Here is a 17,097-nt window from a genome sequence, read left to right as displayed (position 1 = left end):
CCATTGCATCTGATTGCATAGGTGTTGCCAAATGTTCGCCTGGCATTGGTTGATTCCAGCCCCCCCCGGCCCCCCGGCCCCCCCTTTCAATGAAATTCCAAATTAAGGGACCGTTCACAACACTTGTTGGGGGTGGCTGATGCAAAAAAAAATTCATCGCAAAACTTTTTCGCAATTTTCGGGCCCCCTTTACAGACCAGTAGGCCTACAAACCTCAAAAATTTCAGGGCCCCCTTTTTGACATGAACATTTCAGGGCCCCCCTTTTTGACATGTCGATAATTAGGCCTATGGGTCAACCCCATAGAAAAGCATAATCCCAGATTAACATGCATATGGTCGAATCCAACGAAAAGTGTACACGGCATGTTCAGGGCCATAACTTAAAAGTATTAATCAATTGGCTTTCGTTTTTGTATTGTACTTATTCGCCTTGATCATACGCTTCGCGCCATATATAATAAGACCCCCTTCTGTGAAAAAACTTAGACACAGAGACCCAAAAACATGCTATTTTTACCCATTTTTCAAAATGTTTCTTATTAAAGGTATTTTTAAAAACATCTAAATCAGTTATGAAAAGCAGTCATTGGATTGAATCTAAATTGATTTCCTGAAAGGTGTGTATTCAAAAATTGCCTGTTCAATTTTTCACATAGGCCTATTTGTACATAATTATGAATTTTTGTGTGATAATCTTTTGAGTGGTATTTTTTTACATTACCTACAAATACAATTTTTGATAGCACTAGATATATCTTTAAAAAATGGAAATCACTAATAAATGCGCGATTGATACAAGCTTTGATATGTCCAATACTGAAACGCATTGCATTCGGACATCTTTATTATTGTGTTTAGCTGCCAGAAATTATAAATGGCACAAAGGTAGATTTGGTAAAAAATATGCATTACCTCCGAATGGCATGTTAAAAGCTCTGTCATTTCCACAAACTGAAATAATAGTAAATTATATTTAAGCAATAGGTGCATTGTAATGCACCCTTTAATACTACCATGTTTCAATAGCCTGCATTTAACCATTTCTGAGATATTAACAAAAAAAGTATTAAAGTATTCGTAGGTAGCTTTCGGTAGCTGAATGTTGCCTACAAATACAATTTGACATCATGACCCTATTGTGAAATACCGCCATTCATGCCAATGCCCATATCGGTACCTAAAGAAGGCCTGTATACGTTCGCTATCAAATCATATGTCAATGAAAGTTGCGAATTCACATACATGCCCACCATGCAAAACTGAATACGGCTTAATTGATGAAAAATATGTACTGAAATAGACGACTGTCTGCTCATTTGAAAGAAAAATCAGATTCAAAGAAGATTATAAGGGGATAAATACTTGGCGTTGTCAGCTGTCATGTGTGCTTCATTTTAAACGTTTACCGACCTTCTGGTTTCTGAGTAATGTGTGTCCAAATTGATTTATTCGAAGGTAACTTTTGACGTTTTCGCTAAGGTTACCTACGAATACCATGGACAAAACGACTTTTCTCATTGTCTCATGATCTAGACAACACAGTGATGGACCCTAGTATAAAGCTAATTATAGTTGCCCTCAAACGAAAGGCCACAAGACGTAACTGACTCCAAGATGGACTTCACAAGTCTGCAGTAACGGTTTTAAGCGATTTGTGTGCAATTAAGCAAAATTAAAGTCACTTTAGTGCCTTTGTTTCTTACTTCAATTCTTCTTTCAACCACTGTGAACCGACATTTTAAATACATGATAGGGTCTCAGGTATCAATAAACGCACATAAAGAAAATAATACATTCAAAGTGCTTTATAAAATGAAGATTTGATTGCGATATCCACCAAAAGTCTAATTCTTACCTACAAATACTGAAATGTTACTTACGAATACAGCATAATACATGTCATGTGTAATGAAGTGTCCCTACCAATGGAAATTAATTGTCAAAAACTTTAAGCGGTACCCCAGACAATATTATTACCCATATACGGATTCATTCAACAATTATTTATTATGTAAATTTGTTGTTTAACCACTTGTATATCAAAATGAAGTGTTCAAAATCTTGCTAAAAGCATCAAAAAATTTGATCTAAGGTAATAGCATTTATTCATTTGGATGTACCATCTGAAAGAGATCTAAAAACTACCATTTTATTCATTCATTATCATAATAGCAAAATTTGAACCTCTAAACTCAATATAGATATTGTTAAATCGCTCATGTTACCTACGAATAACCGGGTTTCTTCACCTATCATTTTATAAAGCGTTAGGTGTATGCGTATAATTCCTAATATTCCTGAAAACAGATATCCCACTCGTTCTTTAAGAATATGTAAATTGATTTATACTCATTTGATAAGTAAAATACAGTAACTGACCTAAACTTCATTTTCAAAAATAAACTATCATAAATTGACTAAGATTATATTGATCGCGTTATAAAAATAAAAACAAATATTTTCTGGTTGAGCTAGCATTTTCCTGACACCCTGTGGTCTACATTACACGAAAAAAGCGTTAATGGGAATATTCCATTTGTTTTAGGTGGATTAGTATTGCGATAGTGAAAGCATCCTAGTGGTATTCGTAGGTAACATTGGGTTTTGATGTCACATTTACTATCACACGTCATGGATTTATTTGTCAAGATTAGTGATGGCACTTTTGGTTCCTATAAGGCCAACATGCCATCAATCAATGGGCAAAAGGAAAAAATTGTGGAGACATTTTTATTTTGGACTTTTATTTTTGGCCCGTGGACACTTTTGGTTGGATTCGACCATATATTGGCCAAGGCAATGTTGGTTTTCGAACGCCAATCTTGGCATCGGCATTATTTTGCTGGCCATATTGGGCCAATCTTGGCTTTCCATTGGTATTAAATCTCATATGTGTACATCCATATCAAAATGATGCACTTGTCGGCTGCTACATGTGTCTCATTTCACATAATAGCTAGGAATAAATACCAGCCTCATTTTCTAAACCATGTCACTTGGGGATCATCCCCAAGTCACCATGGTTGAGAATGTTCTTTTATTCCTAAACCATGTGAAATGAGACACATGTAGCAGCCGACAAGTGCATCATTTTGATATGGATGTACACATATTGGAATTGGCATCACTGTGGCAGCCATTGGTCCAATATAGCCTATAGGCACAATATATTGGTTGTGAACAGCTGCCAACATGAAGCCAACAATCGTGATGCTATTGGCCCAATATTGGGCCACATTCGTCATGATCAACCAGTCTTGGCATTAGTTACTGACCCATATTGGGCCAATCTTGGCTTGCAATTGGCAATTTTTACATTGGCATCATGTTGGCAGCCAATATAGGTTATCACACCAATTTCGGTAACAAATTGGGTAACACTTGGGTAACAAATAATTATTGTGATGAGTACTAGTGTTTAGAGGACCTTCTCTAACATTATGGTTCCCTTTTACACCTTGAAGTTGAAAAATATTTTAAAATAATTTTGCAAGGGTGCCCTAGGGGTTAAAAAATAGCCTGACCGTGTTTTTGACAGCAGATAATGCGTGATGTCGCAAAGGGCCTTTAATGATGATGCAAATCACACCGTAAATTCTGCCTTGAGTAGATAACAAACAAATAAACAAACAACAAACACGTAGTACAAAAAATATACCAAATGAAATTTCTGACTTGTCTCATGCTAAATCTATGATTTGTCTAAATTAGTTCATACGGTTCCAAATGGTCATCAGTAGGCTACCCAGCAAACACAAAAACGTTTAACGTTTTAAATAAGTTATATTTTGTGTTTTGGTTTAGGTAAAAACGTTTTAATAACATTAAAATGTCGGGTTATATAAAGGTCATGAAATCGTTTTAAAACGTTTTGTATGAAAACACACTACAACAATATTTTTAAAATGTTTTCGAAATGTCATTGTAAACTATTTTTGCAAACATTTTGGCCAAACATTTTGTCAACACTTAAATAACATTAGGCTATGTTAAAATATTTCCACCCAGCAAACACGGAAATGTTCTTAAAATGATTTTTACAAAACGTTTTAATAACATTTAAATGTCGGGTTATATAAAGGAAGAAAACATTTTAAAAACGTTATTGTAAATATTTTGGGCAAACATTTTTTGCAAAATATGTTTTCAACCCCAAAATAACATTCTGTTTAGAATGATTTGTACCAAGTTTTCAAAATGTTTTTGGAATGTTATTAAAACGTTTTATACCCTTTATATAACCCGACATTTAAATGTTTTCTGTAAAACATTTGTGTTTGCTGTGCAGTAAATTACCAACAAATGTTATTTAATGTTATGAAAACGTTTTATACCATTAATGTACCCTTTATATAACCCGACATTTAAACGTTTTCTGACAACCTTTTATAAGTTTTGCGAATGATGTCGAAAACGTTTTGTGTTTGCTGGGTAGATAACAAAATAATTATTGATTTCTTACTTACTTTCTTTGTATTTTATAAATAAATATTATCTTGAGCAGATAGCGGGAAAAAACAAACAAACAAACAAAAAACAAACCTTCCTAACAGATGTTTTCTAAATTTGTGAAATATTTTCTTTTGTTTTATTAGGCCTGCAATGCTATCTTCAGAAGATAGCCGTTTTCGCGTTCCGAGAAAATGATGCAGATCGTAAATGATGCAGATCGTAAATAATGCATGCAGGCCGTGGGCCGGGCTCCCGCGTGTTCACGATCACAGAAAATGATGCATGTCGCATCAACGGGTGATTTACAAATCGCACCGTAAATGGTATCTTGAGTAGATAAAAAACAAAGAAACAGACCAACAAACATGAAATATAAAAAAAATATATGAAATGATCTTTCAGACTCGTCTCATGCTAAATTTACGATTTCCTTCTTTTTTTGTATTACCGGTATTTCATTAGGTTGAAAAATGCTATCATCAGTATATAGGCCTAACAATATGCTTTCAACCTTTCTCAATTTTTTTGTATTTTATAAATAAATACTATCTTGAGTAGATAGCGGAAAAACTATACAAGCAACCAAATAAACATGCAAACAAAAACATAAATTCTGCCTTAAGGTTAAATACAATTGATTTTCAAGGCTTGATTCCAGAGGGGCGTAAGTTAATAATGGAAACAGCCATGCAGAAAAGAATGAACTCACGCGTACAATAGTGTATCAATCTGAACTAGGGCCACGGACAAACCGCGGCTCGTGAGTCATCCTATATGTTGCAGGGATAGGGATGGATGGGGCGACCATGATAGGACCATATGGGCTGATGGGGGGGAGGGGTGATTGTGGGCAGCCGTTTTCGGCAATTTTCCTTTGGATTTTCTAAATTTTCAATTTTTAAAATTATCCTGGATGATATCTGTCGTGCAATAAATCAATGATTCTATAGGCTATAATAGGCCTAGTATGCCTATTTATACCCTGATTATGCAATATATAGGCCTACAACAATAACTACAGCAACAGTAACAAAACCAACAACCAATATTTTGTTAATCTAATTTGTAAAAATATATATTAGACTAGTAGGCTATAGCCTAAAAATTCCTAAATTATATAATGAAAAAAACCGGGCAAAAACAATCAATCTCTGCAGTCAGAAAGAAAGAAACGAACAAGAAAAAAAGAAAAAAGTGAGAGAAAAATAAAATAAAATAGATGGAATGGACCACATAGGGACTCGAACACGTACCAAAGTTTTCCAGCTCAAAACTATATATATAGTCGCACGTGAGTCCGACTGACGCGCTAACCGATTGAGCTACTGAGTGACCTGTGGAATCGATTGATCTCAAACTGACTATTATGGAATAGTGCATACCAGGCTCTTATGATAAACAATCTCATCACCGCTGTAAATGTCGGAGGTATCGATGGCGAAAAACCTCGATTTTTGCAAAAGTAGCTTAAATTTGGAGTGAAATTCAAATGGTAAAGGAATCGACATACTTTTGAGAAATAATGTAGGCAATTAGAAATCAAAATTAACGTTCCACAATCCAGATATCGATAATGTAACATAACAGGTGTTTTGTGGTACAAGATTCTCGAAAATTGTTCCCAAAAACGGGCTAATAAAATTTAATGGGTACTGTATTTGGTTCTTCCCCATGGCAACATTATTTCTTTGGTCGATTTGTAGTACAATACAAAAAAGGAGAAAACAATCACTCGGCGTGGTTTTATACGGAGCGAATATTTGAAAAAAACTGCATGGAACGTGTTTTTGATCTTGTGAATATGGTGCGTAAAAATGATTTAAACGAAGGATTTTCAAACGGATTCTAAAATTTGTATAAACACACAAAAATAATGTTAAGATACATCCATGCACCAACATTTGACTCACTGCGATATTTGATTGCTGAGAAAACGCGGTTTTAGAGAACAACTTTATACGTCATAGGGCCTGCACTTTGGCTCGACATTTGAAAGGGCGTGAATTCATTTTTGATACGCCCTATTATAATTAGGTAATACTCGACTCACACACATTCCCTATATTAATATGTATATACATGTACCACATGTAGTCAATCTGTCTGCTTTATCTGTATTGTGCCGTTCTTAAGCAAATACGGTAGTTAAACACGATTTCATCAAACATTATAACAATAGCTCTTTTACAGTGTGCAATCATCCCGGGCAATAATTGGGCAATAATAGAGGATGTGCGTGAAATTATTGATTGGCTCCATACAAAGGAATTGAACCGGTGTCCTTCACCGTAATCATGGCACAATGCAGTGCATTCAATCAAACGTTGTCGTCAACAACGCTCTGCAGGGTCTATTGTTCTATTGTTTCCGATTAGAGCGCTGACATATTGGAAAATGTTGCCAATCAATATTCATGAGAGTGTACATTCAACGTCCAGTTTGCGAAATTGGGTGAGTTGTGTTTGGTAGGTGTGAAATACATCTGACTGGGTGTTTTAATTACGCAACGAATAAAGGCATTGACATCATCGAATGGCTGCCCAGTGCTGTTATGTGTTTAGTTAGTATATAGGCCTAATAATTATTATTAAATGTATTCATCATTCCTTTCTTTTCCCTTCTCTGTACTTATTCTTTCCTAGGCCTACACTTTATCTCTCCCTCGCTCTCATTGTCCTCTCTCGCCCCCCTCTCTCATTCCCATCCTTTTCCTTATATTTCTATTTATCTACTTGTCTTTATTATATCTTTTTATTTCTCCCTTCCTCCAGCCCTCTCTCATTCTCCATATCCACTCCTCCCCACTTCCTCCCTCCTCCCTCCCAAGACTTCTCACAGAGGTGAATCTGCCCTCCCCAACCCCTTCCCTCTTTGGGTACGCCACTATTTCTATACCAATCTCCTTCTTAAAATAAAATTAAATGGAAATTTCTTAAAAACAACCTTTATAGGCCTATACTTATACTTACATGTATACGTATACTATAGCGATTACCATTGTAGTGTAATATAGATATATATGGACTGGACGTGGCAGCCTTCATACATTCTAATGTGTAATCGATCAGAGAGAGCATTCAATTTATTTAAATGAAGCGCCTAATATCAGGTGGGTGGTAAAGATGATTGCATCGACCGCTAAAGCCTCCTTCTATACTTCAGACCCACACAAGCACACATTTGGAATACGTGAGTACAATGGTACCACTTTACACATGACTGCCCTTACACATGACTGTAGTGTGGTCACTTATTGATACTCGCCTGTTGTGTAGAGCGTTAATATGATACCGGATCAGTGACCAATTTAATGGCGGAACCCCTTTATTCGAAACAATGGTACCACTTTTATGAATAGCCTGTCGCAACTTCTAATCGGCATCAAACGAACAAAAGATTATATAATCTATTGCGACTCTATTTCTATTTAAAAGCTCTTTGGTCGTCAACCTATTTGATCGTATTTGTGCATTTGTTATGTGTGTGAGACGAGCTGTCGCGGTAGATTGCAATAGCTTGTAATCATGCTTTTGTTGAATGAATTTGAGTACTCCGCCATATTTACGGTATGATACGTCATAATCTAGGTGATTATTTGCATTGGATGTCTTGAATACGCTGGCGAGGTTGTGTAATAATCGGATTAATGCTATAACAGTAGGTGAATACAAGTTTTGAATATATCGCGTTGCAAAGCCCCATTCAGTGATCCCAGCGAAAGTGAAAAAAAAATCAAATTGTTACTTTTATAAAAAATTTTAATGAAAAAATTGGCACAAAACCCAAGAAAACGGCAGTATTGACGAAGTTGAAGCCCCATTCAAATACATGTAGCTAATTTATATATACTGTCAGTAGGCCTATATAAATTACAGATTCACGTAAATGCATTATTTTTGTCTTAAATAGGCCTACATGGCTTAGGGCTGAACCACTAGCAGAAGACACCAAGTTGATGTTTTATGACCTTTGACATTCTTTTGTGGCGAGTGACATGGTCAGTTCAATTCACGCCGAGTGTCCTTGACAGGTTTAACTCTGCTTCGGTGGTCATGAAAGAATTCAAAAGATAACCTCTGCCCCAACAATCCCAAGCAATTGTCTGAAACTGCTCTTCGGATGATGTATCATAAGAACTCAGTCGTCAGATGATGATAGTCATATAATGACCAAAAGATTATTACTGACTATATCATTGAAGACTGAGTTCCGCAGTCTTGTACAAAATCTGAATTTTGATGATTTTTACGATCGTCCGGATGAAAAAAATCACTGAATGGGCCGTTAGTTCCTCCTCTCCTTACACTGGCAATATGGATCAAAGAAAAATAAAGAAAAAATAAAATTAAACAAGAAAAAAAAGACAAAGAAAAGAAACAATAAAAGAAAAACAAATATGAAAAGTTCGAACAATATTTGGTTTATAAAATTAATGTGACCGTGATGAGGCTCGAACTCACCACCTTCCGATATAAAGTTCGAAGCGCTAGTGTACCAAATTCTGATGCCTTACCAAGTGAGCTGTGCTCCTGAGATACGAAATAAAAATAAAATAATACACTGTATACCAGCTTGTGTCGGTAATTGATTTGCTCAAATTCCATAATGGTACAGTGCAACAGAGCAAAAATGCCCAAAATTTAAAAGCTATATAATTTATGACCACTATACACTACACATAAAAATACTAATACAAGGGAATTTCAACATAAGAATCCAAACAATTAAGTACCAACATGCACAGCTTTGTCCTTATATCACATTTGGGTTTTAACAAAATGTTATCAAACCTCTACTGTGATTGGCAGCTGCACAAGGCATCTCTTTGATAGCTGATCATGGCCATCCATTCAGCAAGTGGCTACTAACTGACCTTGACAGGCTTGAATGAGCACTGTCATCTGCTACAAAACCATCACGCTCTAGGACCACACCACTCTTCGCCATACATACATTCTCCCAGCCACATTTCCCTAACATAATATGAAATTTAAAAAAATAAATGAAATTGATTTTGTCAGAGGCGCCGGCGGGGTTCGAACCCACGCTGCGCTATAATGTACCCCTATCAGTGGCGTAGATTTCTTTTTGACATTGGGGGGGATGGGTTTGGAAAAATTCTTGAAGTATAGTGAAAGCAGCACCTTTTGGCGACAGAATAAGTTAATGGTACAAATGCGCGCGAAGCGCGTGAAAAATTTTGCTATTTTTAAGCTAAACTGATGAAATATGTTCCAAAAGTGGAATAAATGCGCGCGAAGCGCGCGAAAATTTGTACTTTTGGGGCTAAAATGGGCAAATATGAGGTTAATTTGGTCAGAAACTTATATTCAGGCGTCAACATTGGGGGGGGGATGATTGTATGGAGCATCCCCTGGCAAAATATTGGGGGATAAATCCCCCATCCCCCCGGATCTACGCCTATGACCCCTATACGATATTGACATAACACCAGCGCCTTTGACCGCTCGGCTATCAGGCTTGATGGTGTCATGATGAAAATTTAAAAATATAATCGCAACTTCATTACTTCAACATACCAAGTGACAAGCAAAGACAGAAAACGTACCATGTTTTGGAATTGTATTTGTTTAAAAACATTAATGTGTATTAATAGCGCTCAATTGTTGATAACTACGTGTTATAAATGAGGCTATACACGCACAATAGTCGGGACAATAGTATCGATTTTGATTCACACGTGCGCTACGAACTCGCCGTATACTAAAAGCATAGACTATCAATGTGGCGTGGCGTGGCCTACCATTTTTCTTGTAGCTTCTTTTATACACGTCGATGTTTTCATCAATTATACAATTAACCCACATTAGACCCATAATTTTATTTCAGGAAATAAAAGATTAGATTACCATAAAAACGAAACAGTAATCATTTGTTGGGTCTAATGTCATTTATACATGGAATTTTCAACGTTTTTTCTATCGCCATTCTCGCTCAATTAGAAAAATATTTTGGCGTATATAAAATTGAAATAAAATTCTCTGCCTCTTAAACGACATCAAATGTGCCACAATTGGGTATCACGAATCGTTATATATGATGTGCAGTTAATATTCATATTTTCTTTTATACAGAGGATGCTTCAGTTTTGACAGGAAAAATATTTTCTTGAAAACCCTCTCACTCGGTTATTTTAAAAAGGTAACCACGCTTCCCTAGAATATGCAATAAATTAGCATTAAAATTTTTCTTATTCTAACAGCAAGCGTTTCTAGAATGCATTATGGCGAAATGTGGTGTACTCTAGGACCTGGTCACTCCATAATGCTACAGCTACAGGGAGCACAGTACTTTGACAATGGAGTGAAAGACTATTATTATTGATTAGGCGCGGATTTTAAAAGTACAGCTCCTATGCGTGTATAGCAAAAAATTGGAATAGAATGTTTGGAATCATGTAACTAAAGTACTAAATGCATTCTGCAAAATGCGCTCTGACCAATTTATAAAGCATTTCATTAGCTTTAATTTGACATATTGTTTGACATATTTGGAATTATGGTAAATCATTAAATAAAATATTTATTAATTAATCAATTATGTCAATTAATTAAAAATTTAATGCAAATATGCATATTTTCTCTGACAGAATTGTAGGATTTGACAAGAGCCATCTTTCTTGTAAGTTTGATTCTTATAACATACCGGTATCGTATTGCGTCCCGTTATAGTTGCAGAAAAAAATACGCGTGCAGGACACACATACGCACACACCCCCACACACACACCCAGAGGATCTTACCGTTTTACAATCGTATAACATTCATTGGCGCTAGTAGTAGTAAATTTCAATTTTCTTTGCTTTACCTCACTTGTTCTGCTCAAAATTAAAAGGGGACATATCTAGCTGACAGTAAAAGCTTACATTTTATGGAAATTATGTTTAACTATTTGCTTAAACAGCACAAAACAGATAAAGCAGACAAATTTACTATACATAGGCCTATACATGTATGGTATCATGCCAGGGACTGTTTAAGAATATAACATTAGATTTATGATATTTACTTCGAGGACTGTTATTTATCAAAAATGTGAAAAATATCAAATTTTAATAATTTGTCATAAAATTTGTATTATATCGTGAATTTCAAACAATGAAATTTATTTGATATCAGAAAGACATTCTTCGTATTCAGAATACAATTCGATATGTCTGATGTGCTCTCATGTCCCACACAAAATACTATCGAAACGCTCAAAACGCTCATTCCAGATCCCTTAATTTGGTTGATTTTCTTTTCTTGTTTTCTTTCTTTATTTTTCTTTGATTTATATTGCCAGGGTAAGGAGAGGGAACTAAAGGTCCATTCAGTGATTTTTTGATTTTTTTTTTTAATTTTTTTTATCGTAAAAATCATCAAAATTCAGATTTTGGATACTAGACTGCGGAACTCAGTCTTCAATGATAGTCAGTAATTTTTATATTTTGGACATTATTATGACTATCATTTGAGGACTGAGTTCTTATGATCCGAGGAGCAGTTTCAGACAATTGCTTAGGATTATTGGGGCAGAGGTTATCTTTTGAATTCTTTCATGACCACTGAAGCATAGTCAAACCTGTCAAGGACACTCAGCGTGAATTGAAAGACCATGTCACTCGCCACAAAAGAATGTCAAAGGTCATAAAACACCACTTTTGTGTCTTCTGCTATCTAAAGGCCTATGGCTGATTTTGTACCTTTCGTCATTGTCATAGATGTGCTAACATAGCTTGCTAGTGCAGTGGTTCAGCCGAAAACCGTGTATCTAAGACAAAAAATAATGCATTTACGTGAGTCTGTAATTTATATACCGGTACTGACAGTATATAAATTAGCTACATGTATTTGAATGGGGCTTCAACTTCGTCAATACTGTCGTTTTCCTGTGTTGTTTTTTTGCCATTTGTAAAAAATTTATAAACGTAACAATTTGATTTTTTTTTCACTTTCGCTGGGATCACTGAATGGGACTTTATAGCGCGGATTATTCAAAACTTGTTTTTACCTACTGCTATATAGTATTAATCCGATTATTACATAACTTTGCCAGCGTATTCAAGACATAGGTTATGTAGGGATAAACTGTACATGGGTATAGAAGCCCTGCATGCTTTTATCGATTGGCTCCAAACAAAGGATTTGAACCGGTGTCCTTCACCGTAATCACGGCGCAGTAGCCTACAGTCCATTCAATCAAATGTTGTCAGTGTGCGAGACGAACGATGTATAAATCTGGAGGTCACATCATCACTAATATCATGCTTATTGTAAAAAGTTTGTCCAATGCATATACTGTGTGTATTGTTCCCGGGTATTGTCAATACAGTCAAGCAAACAGGTATTATATTTTGAAAAGGCCGCTATAGTATATTCACAGGGGTGTCTTGAATGGCCAATCATATGGGACATATTCAAATTGCAGTGATTGCTACCTTTGTTACCACATGTCAGTCATCTTGTGATTATTGGACCATGTAAACCTGCAAAAAACGAGCCAAAGTGCAGGCCCTATGTCTTTTATACGTTTTTTATACGTTTCTTCGTGTAACCTTAATTGAGTAGATAACTAACAAACAAACAAGCAACAAACACGTATAGTACAAAAAATATACCAAATGAAATTTCTGACTTGTCTCATGCTATAAATCTATGATTTTTCTAAATTAGTTCATACGGTTCCAAATGGTATCATCAGTAGATAACAAAATAATTATTGTCAACTTTTCTTACTTTACTTTCTTTGTATTATTATAAATAAATACTATCTTGAGCAGATATCGGAAAAAACAAACAAACACTACAAACAAACAAAAACAAACCTTCCTAACAGATGTTTTCTAAATTTGTGAAATATTTTCTTTTGTTTTATTAGGCCTGCAACGGTAGCTGTTTTGCGCGTTCCGAGAAAATGATGCAGATCGTAAGTGGGCTCGCGCGTGTTCACAGAAGATGATGCCGGTGATTTACAAATCGCACCGTAAATGGTATCTTGAGTAGACAAACAAACAAACATGAAATATAAAAAAATATATCTGCAATGATCTTTCTGACTCCTCTCATGCTAAACTTATGATTTCCTTCATTTTTTGTATTATTTCATTAGGTTTAAAAATGCTATATCATCAGTATAGATAGGCCTAACAAAATGCTTTCAACCTTTCTCAATTTCTTTGCATTTTATAAATAAATACTATCTTGAGTAGATAGCGGAAAAACTAACAAGCAAGCAAATAAACAAACAAACAAAAAACATCAAAACAAAGTTTCCTAACAGCCGTTTTCTAAATTTGTGAAATATTTTCTGTGTTGTTTTATTAAGCCCGTAAAACTATTTGCACGTTCCGAGAAAATGATGCAGATCGTAAGTGGGCTTTGAGCGCGTGTTTTTGACAGCAGATGATGCGTGATGTCGCAAAGGGCCTTTAATGATTTGCAAATCACACCGTAAATTCTGCCTTGAGTAGATAACAAACAAACAAACACGTAGTACAAAAAATATACCAAATGAAATTCTGACTTGTCTCATGACAAAAAATATACCAAATGAAATTCTGACTTGTCTCATGCTAAATCTATGATTTTTCTAAATTAGTTCCAAATGGTATCATCAGTAGATAACAAAATAATTATTGTCAACCTTTCTTACTTACTTTCTTTGTATTTTATAAATAAATATTATCTTGAGCAGATAGCGGAAAAAACAAACAAACAAACAAAAAACTTTCCTAACAGATGTTTTCTAAATTTGTGAAATATTTTCTTTTGTTTTATTAGTTTGTTTGCTTTAATGCTATCTTCAGAAGATAGCTGTTTGCGCGTTCCGAGAAAATGATGCAGATCGTAAATGATGCAGGTCGTAAATAATGCATGCAGGCCGTAAGTGGGCTCGCGCGTGTTCACAGAAGATGATGCATGTCGCAACGGGTGATTTACAAATCGCACCGTAAATGGTATCTTGAGTAGATAAAAAACACACAAACAAACAAACAGACAAACAAACATGAAATATAAAAAAATATATACGAAATGATCTTTCTGACTTGTCTCATGCTAAATCTATGATTTTTCTAAATCAGTTCATACGGTTCCAAATGGTATCATCAGTAGATAACAAAATAATTATTGTCAACCTTTCTTACTTACTTTCTTTGTATTTTATAAATAGATATTATCTTGAGCAGATAGCGGAAAAAACAAACAAACAAACACACAAACAAACAAAAAACAAACTTTCCTAACAGATGTTTTCTAAATTTGTGAAATATTTTCTTTTGTTTAATTAGGCCTGCAATGCTATCTTCAGAAGATAGCTGTCTGCGAGTTTCGAGAAAAGGATGCAGATCGTAAATGATGCAGATCGTAAATAATGCATGCAGGCCGTAAGTGGGCTCGCGCGTGTTCACAGAAGATGATGCATGTCGCAACGGGTGATTGACAAATCGCACCGTAAATGGTATCTTGAGTAGATAAAAAAAATAACCAAACAAACAAACAAACATGAAATATAAATATACGAAATGATCTTTCTGACTCCTCTCATGTATGCTAAACTTATGATTTCCTTCTTTTTTTGTATTATTTCATTAGGTTTAAAAATGCTATCATCAGTAGATAGGCCTAACAAAATGTTTTCAACCTTTGTCAATTTCTTTGTATTTTATAAATAAATACTATCTTGAGTAGATAGCGGAAAAACTAACAAGCAAACAAATAAACAAACAAACAAACAAACATCAAAACAAAGTTTCCTAACAGCCGTTTTCTAAATTTGTGAAATATTTTCTGTGTTGTTTTATTAAGCCCGTAAAACTGTTTGCACGTTCCGAGAAAATGATGCAGATCGTAAGTGAGCTTTGAGCGCTTGTTTTTGACAGCAGATGATGCGTGATGTCGCAAAGGGCCTATAATGATTTGCAAATCACACCGTAAATTCTGCCTTGAGTAGATAACAAACAAACAAATAACAAACATGTAGTACCGTAAAATATACCAAATGAAATTTCTGACTTGTCTCATGCTAAATCTATGATTTTTCTAAATTAGTTCCAAATGGTATCATCAGTAGATAACAAAATAATTATTGTCAAACCTTTCTTTCTTACTTTCTTTGTATTTTATAAATAAATATTATCTTGAGCAGATAGCGGAAAAAACAAACAAACAAACAAACAAAAAACAAACTTTCCTAACAGATGTTTTCTAAATTTGTGAAATATTTTCTTTTTGTTTTATTAGGCCTGCAATGCTATCTTCAGAAGATAACTGTTTGCGCGTTCCGAGAAAATGATGCAGATCGTAAATGATGCAGATCGTAAATAATGCATGCAGGCCGTAAGTGGGCTCGCGCGTGTTCACAGAAGATGATGCATGTCGCAACGGGTGATTTACAAATCGCACCGTAAATGGTATCTTGAGTAGATAAAAAAACACAAACAAACAAACAGACAAACAAACATGAAATATAAAAAAATATAATACGAAATGATCTTTCTGACTTGTCTCATGCTAAATCTATGATTTTTCTAAATTAGTTCATACGGTTCCAAATGGTATCATCATGCAGTAGATAACAAAATGAGTATTGTCAACCTTTCTTATTTACCGGTACTTTCTTTGTATTTTATAAATAAATATTATCTTGAGCAGATAGTGGAAAAAAACAAAAAAACAAACAAAAAACAAACTTTCCTAACAGATGTTTTCTAAATTTGTGAAATATTTTCTTTTGTTTTATTAGGCCTGCAATGCTATCTTATAGTATCTTCATAAGATAGCTGTTTGCGAGTTCCGAGAAAATCATGATGCAAATCGTAAATGATGCAGATCGTAAATAATACATGCATGCCGTAAGTGGGCTCGCGCGTGTTCACGATCACAGAAAATGATGCATGTCGCAACGGGTGTTTTACAAATCGCACCGTAAATGGTATCTTGAGTAGACAAACAAACAAACATGAAATATTAAAAAAACTCGTCTCATGCTAAACTTATGATTTCCTTCTTTTTTTTGTATTATTTCATTAGATTTAAAAATGCTATCATCAGTAGATAGGCCTAAAAAAAGTCTTTCAACCTTTGTCAATTTTTTTGTATTTTATAAATAAATACTATCTTGAGTAGATAGCGGAAAAACTAACAAGCAAACAAATAAACATGCAAACAAAAAACATCAATTCTGCCTTGAGTAGATAACAAACAAACAAACAAACAAACAAACAACAAACACGTACTACAAAAAATATACCAAATGAAATTTCTGACTTGTCTGATGCTAAATCTATGATTTTTCTAAATTAGTTCATACGGTTCCAAATGGTATCATCAGTAGATAACAAAATAATTATTGTCAACCTTTCTTACTTTACTTTCTTTGTATTTTATAAATATATATTATCTTGAGCAGATCGGAAAAAACAAACAAACAAACAAAAAACAAACCTTCCTAACAGATGTTTTCTAAATTTGTGAAATATTGTCTTTTGTTTTATTAGGCATGCAACGGTAGCTGTTTGCGCGTTCCGAGAAAATGATGCAGATCGTAAATGATGCAGATCGTAAATAATGCATGCAGGCCGTAAGTGGGCTCGCGCGTGTTCACAGAAGATGATGCATGTCGCAACGGGTGATTGACAAAT

The sequence above is a fragment of the Amphiura filiformis genome, chromosome 3 (assembly GCF_039555335.1).
Source record: "Amphiura filiformis chromosome 3, Afil_fr2py, whole genome shotgun sequence".
NCBI lineage: Eukaryota > Metazoa > Echinodermata > Ophiuroidea > Amphilepidida > Amphiuridae > Amphiura > Amphiura filiformis.
The sequence above is the reverse complement of the archived record's forward strand: the minus strand, read 5'-3'. Positions refer to the sequence as shown.